The 6,327-nt window shown below is 33.8% G+C and overlaps 1 long non-coding RNA gene across 1 annotated transcript; it reads right to left on the bottom strand.

Moving 5' to 3' along the window:
- Nucleotides 1-1,169: 1,169 nt before the first annotated feature.
- LOC138888992 (uncharacterized) lies at nucleotides 1,170-4,640 on the bottom strand. The gene is made up of 3 exons (XR_011406523.1): nucleotides 4,329-4,640; nucleotides 3,199-3,413; nucleotides 1,170-1,584 (listed from the first exon to the last, which is right to left on the bottom strand). It is a non-coding gene; the product is annotated as an uncharacterized lncRNA (long non-coding RNA).
- Between the last annotated feature and the right edge of the window lie 1,687 nt (nucleotides 4,641-6,327).

Consider the following 6,327-nt stretch of genomic DNA (forward strand, 5'->3'; position numbering starts at 1 on the left):
GACTTGGGACACCATAAATCCCCCAAGTGGCGACTCTGAAATAAATAAATAAATCTCATTTCGATTGTCCTTTAATTGGAAAAACTCCCTTTACGCCCCTTAGTGGGGGGTGTAGCGGAAAAATGAGGTGTGACAAGCCTGAGTGAGACCGAAGATACCTATAGATCGGAACCAAGAGCGGACAAATAATACATGGGGTCTCAAGCACGGCCAAACCTGGGGATAATCAAGCTCGAGTGAGATGAACAACCACAGATGAAGGAAAGGCGGTTAATGAAAAAAAGGGGGGGCCGAAATATCCTCCATCAGTCGGATATTGCAACGCGAATCATGCTCGGTATTGACTACGGATCATATTTTCGTTGGAGAAAAGGAAGGAAAAGATTTTTATCTTATTTAGACTTGTATTAGGGTTTAGACTCCTCTACTATATAAAGAGGAAGACCCCAAATGTTTTTCGCACTGCTTTGCATGCATATCAGGGGAATAAAATTTACTTTGGCTCAATTATTCTAAGTGTTCTTCAATTGTTCATTTGTTTATTCGCATCCGAGCTCTATCTCGAGGACTCAATCGAGAACAACCGTCTGCATTTAGGCTAAACACAAGGCTTAATTACTACGTCACTTTGGTTTGATCGTTTTATCTCATGTCAATTTAACTATTTACCGATCTTTGATCTTTTGTGTTATATTAAACCACTCATCCTTTAAACCGCGTACAAATTTAATTGTTATCAAATTTAAGGGGTAAACAATCCTCAATATTTTTATTTTTCTAATGCATAACTAGTAAAAGAATTTGACGAAGTGGTGTCTTGTGACACCGTTACGCCCCTACTTATGGAGATATCACTTTGCTTTCAACTTAGAAACATTATTATAATAAGAGTCTATTTACCCTTAAAATGGATAATAATTGAATTTATACATAGTTTTAAAGATATATGGATTGATTCAACACAAATGGTCAAGAATGTTAGATAAACGAATTAGAGATACTATGAATAACCAAACCAGTTATGACGTTGATTGTCCGAGATCGGATTTAAGGTTAACAATTGTTCTGCCCTTGACCGAACCCTCAATCCAGAGCCAAATGCATATGAAGAACTATAATTAAAATAAGAACTTTTCAACCACTAGAAAGTAGAGAAACAAGTTTGTATTGCCTTGATATGCGCGTTACAATGTATTCATTGAATAAAAACCTCCCTTTATATAATAATGGAGTTTTACCCCTAGTACAATTCTAAAAAGGGTAAAAATCCTTCTTGTACGTCAATTACTGATACGCCACCGACATCGGGCGAGATCCGTGCCGTGATATCCGATTGGGTGCGGATATCACGGCCCTCTGTTAGTCGTGTGCAACCGTTTGTAGAGCTTTCCGAGGTCCTGGAGCTCGTACCGGGTTCGAGGGTATTTTCTGTTGAGCCCGATGGCGAGCACTCTGTTCGGACATTAGTACGAGAAGTTCCCAACTTCGGTTCCGATCCCATATAGTCATAGCCTTGCTTCGTTTGTCCCACCGAAAAATCGGGATGCTCATTAGCCCTGATTTTATGCGTATACTGTGCCAAACCTTCATGACATGTTAAAGCAGTTTGAAGTTAAATCTAGAAATAATTAAGTTTGTATCTCCTTTTTATTTTTAAGTGACAAGGAGGTGACGGTATACTTTCTTCTTGCTGTCTCATAAATAAGCGTAGATTGATTACTCCCTCTGGTTCACAATAAGTGACAAATTTGCTTTTAGCACGCTCATTAAAAAAATACTAAATTCTTTACAAAAATACATATTATGACTAAACTACCCCTAATTAAACATTTAATGTGAGGAGTAAGAATTTTTTTTAGGGATATGTACATAGGGGTTCTTTTGTAAAAACATACATAGGAGTTATTTTATAAAAACAAATTGAATTCTTTCTTAATTACATAACTGGACACTTATTTTGAACCAAAATAAAAAAATAAATTGATCCGTTATTGTGAACAGGAGGGAGTAATATTTAAGCATAGATTTATTGATCATGTGTATTATATTGATAAGAATATTTTAGGGTTTCTTTTTATGAAATTTCTAGAAACAGATAGATGAGAGAAAGGTTGAAGGATAGTCACACACTGCACGTATATCCTTTATCTGTGATTAAAATGGAGAGAATAGAAGTTGGGTCTAAATCTAAACCTAAAAAGATTTGCAGAGAGATAACGACAAATATTGTAACCAAAGTTTGCTTTTTGTCTATTTCTCTTCCTAAAAGAAGCACTTTAGACATCAAGAGAAAGAAACCTAAAGCAAAAAATTCAATACTTCATTAATTAAGCAAATTAGGACATTGATTTGAGAACTTTCCTTTTTCTCAGATATATAATTGAGTGCATTTAGGAAAAAGTGAAAATCCATCGTCATTTCCTATGACTTGTCCACCAATTAGGCTGCTGCCTCAAATTGTCTAATCTTTTTCTTCATACCACCTTTTTCAATTTAGTCATAAATAATTAGTAAATGCTTAATTATGTTGTCAAAAAGTAAAATGATGACTACAAGTTGGAAATATCCTATAATATTCTCAAACTTTCATTGGTCTAGAATGTTGAGACTCTATTTGATATTTTTCTTTATTATTTTTTATTTATTTAAATTAATTAATAAAACTTTAAGTGGAATCTTTCTTAGAAATAGAAATAACGTGTTTGCTAATCAAACTTTGAGGTAACAGTGTGAACTTTCCCCCTTCCTCCATGTTTCTCTATGATTTATTTATGTAATCTTGTAAAGCTGAGAAAAGATGGAAAAAAGAGAATTATATATATATATATATATATATATATATATATATATATATATATAAAGAACGCTTACCCCTCTTGATTATTTTCGTGTTTTACTTAATCGGTTTTTCCTAGAAATTACAGGTTAATCCATCAGAATTGTTTAACCTCACCCCGGCCACGGTTAAATACTTATACTCTTCTTGATTATTTTCGGGTTTTACTTAACCGGTTTCTCCTAGGAATTTACAGGTTAATCCATCAGAATTGTTAAGAAATTGGGAAGCTAACCATATACTAAAAGTGATATCTAATAATCGAATATAATGAACATAAAGCTATACAGAATAACATAAAACTGTAAAAGAAGCAGGGGTAATATCTAGGAACATAATTTAGATAAAGATATGTAACTTACATGTTTATAGGAGAGAGATTTTTCTTTCGGGAAACCCGAAAAGTCTACTGGACTTGGAAGCTCTGATACCAACATCTTCCATATATATATATCACGAAACAATAGCTAGTGAGGTTTGTTAAACAGGAAACCAGTAGCTATTTTTTATATACTCTCTCCATTCCACAATAAGTGACTTTTTGGCCTTTCGCATCCCCTTAACAAAGTACCAACTCCTAGAGAAAAAAAAGGTATACTGACTAAATTATATTGTTACTTTGACATGTTGGGATATGTAAATATATAAGGAAAAATTTTAAAAAAATAAAATTAATTTCTTTTTAATTATGTAAAAGGACACTTATTTTAAATCAAAATAAAAAGGCTAAAAAGTGACTTATTATGGAGGGAGTATATGAAGAAGATAATTTGGGCAGAGAACGACAGAAGATGGAGGAGAAAATTAGAGGAGGGGGTGGGGTCCACATTGATTTTTTTTGTGTGTGTGTGTGGGGGGGGGGGGGGATAAACCTAATTTTAAAGATCTTCACATGCTTAGATTTAAGTGTAACACACAAAAATTTTCATGTCGTAAGGGGTTTAAGAGAATATACTTCTACCAAGCAGAGGTGTCTGCCTGGTCATATGACAGATTAAGGTGTTCAAATGATCGTTCGAGACAACTTAAAAGGGCGTTTTATGTATTTCACCAATATATACGAGCAAATTCTGAAAAAATAAAATTAATCTTTTCTTAATTATGTAAAAGAACACTTATTTTGGACCAAAATAAATTTTTTTAAAAGTGACTTATTATGGAGGGAGTAGTAATTTTCGTTTTCCCTCGATCCTATAGCCCCTCAATAAATAGTGACATATGCTTTGAATGTTGGCGCAAATATGTAGTGCCTAGCTATTTGGCCTATGGATCGAAGAATTTAATGGCACAAGTCCCAAAAAGTCATCTCATTGCATTATTTGATATTGAAATGGCAAATATTCGCCTAATACTCCATCTACAAAGAGGATGACTAAACGATGCTTTATTTATATACATATATACATAAAACTTTATACAGGAGGGTAAAAAGAGCAGAAAAAGTTGCAAGTAAAGGAAACAAAATGAAGATTGAAGAAAAAGAAAATGTTACTGATGCTGCGAAGAGGATGGGGGAAGAAACTTTTAGGGCTTTTTGGACATTGAAAAAAGAAAGGTACTTTTATAGGAGCTAAATAGTCCTAAATGACAATGCATTATCCTGCATAAAATAAGAAGTTTAATTCCTAGAAGGTGGCTATGGATTGTAGGTGCTCTTTACGTGTATTATTTGGTTTGTTAATGGCTTATTACAAAAAAAAAAAAATTAACAATCCTCCACCTGGTGATGAGTCAGTAATTATGATGATAATACATGTTTGCACATACGTGATTATCACTAAATTATAGCTCATTAATACATATTTTTATCTTAATTTCTCAATTAACCATAATAAAGTAGTATTATTTGGATGTAAACATTTTACGTGAGTAAGGTTTTATTAAACTAACTTTGGGTCATCAAAATTTCGTTATCTGTAAATGACATAAAATGGTGAAGAAATGACATGTTACCTTTTTGTTTAAATAAGACTTTCGTGGGGTGCACTTAACCCCTACGAGGCTAAAATCCTAGTTATTTATATAAATCTATTAACTCGATTAATTTAAGTTCGCATTGAATAAACCCACTAAAAAGTACCTAAGGTATTCTCTATGAAGAGATTTTCATTGCAATAACTCGAATCGTAAAACTCAAAAATTCCAATTATTCCACCATAGTTCATGATCATCCTAAAAAAAATTTGGGCAAATATTACTTTTAGCTTGTAGACGAAATTATTTATATTCGATAGTAATGTATAAAAATATTATATATATATATATATATATATATATATATATATATATATATATATATATATATATATATATATATATATATATATAATATTTTTATACATTACTGTCGAATATAAATATATATATATTGTTAGCGGAAACGTAAAAGAAAGAACACAAGATTTAACGTGGTTCGGATCAAAATAATCCTACGTCCACCAGAGAACAGTTGCATTTTTAATATTAACAAAGGAATGGGAGATTTCCCAATTACACTTAAGAGAATTTCTCTCTTAACTCTCTACTCACTACAATGTATTGTATTATTTTTTTTGGATGGTTTCTACAAATGAAGGAGTGCATCTATTTATAGAGGTAAAGACCTCCTCTTGATGTCATTGGTGACATCAAACTACCTCCTCTTGATGTCATGGGTGACATCAAAGGAGGAAGCTTCCTCCTAGCATCCACACCAACTCTTTCCACCAACTCTTCCAATTGGCATGCCATTGTTGACTAAACATAAACCAACACTTTCTATCTCCACCTTGGTTTGCATTTCGAGCGTGCGTGTGAACAACTTTGGCCAAAACTTCTAAGCTTACTGAGCAACCCCATTGTAAGAAACAAGAAGAATCAAACCATTGTTGAACATACCACCTCCACCTAACAAATGTTCTCTTCGGAGTTGCATCAGTTGATGCACATCCCCGCCAAATCCTTGCAGTGTGCAAACTTAGCGAGCGGGACTATCTTGGTCAACATGTCTGCAACATTATTGTCTGTGATAACCTTCGCGACCTTGATAGTTCCCTCTTCAACAATATCTCGAATAAAATGAAATCTGACATCAATGTGTTTAGTGCGCTCATGAAATCTCTGATTTTTCATTAGATGAATAGCACTCTAACTATCACATCTAAGAGTTGATTCCAGCTTAACCAAACTCAATTCCTCTACTAAACCTTTCAACCAGATAGCTTCCTTCACCGCCTCCGCTGCTGCCATGTATTCCGCTTCTGTCGTAGACAAAACGACAATCGACTGCAGAGTCGACTTCCAACTAACGGCACTGCCAACGAGGGTAAAGATGTATCTAGTTGTGGACCTTCTTCTGTCAAGATCTCCTACATAGTCAGAATCTATATAACCGAGAATTGAAATACCTCTACTTTTTTGAAAGGTCAGACCAACACCAGAAGCTCCTTTGAGATATCTCAATATCCACTTGACAGCTTCTCAATGCCTCTTTCCTGGGCTGGACATGTATC

This window comes from Nicotiana sylvestris, chromosome 4 (genome assembly GCF_000393655.2).
Source record: "Nicotiana sylvestris chromosome 4, ASM39365v2, whole genome shotgun sequence".
NCBI lineage: Eukaryota > Viridiplantae > Streptophyta > Magnoliopsida > Solanales > Solanaceae > Nicotiana > Nicotiana sylvestris.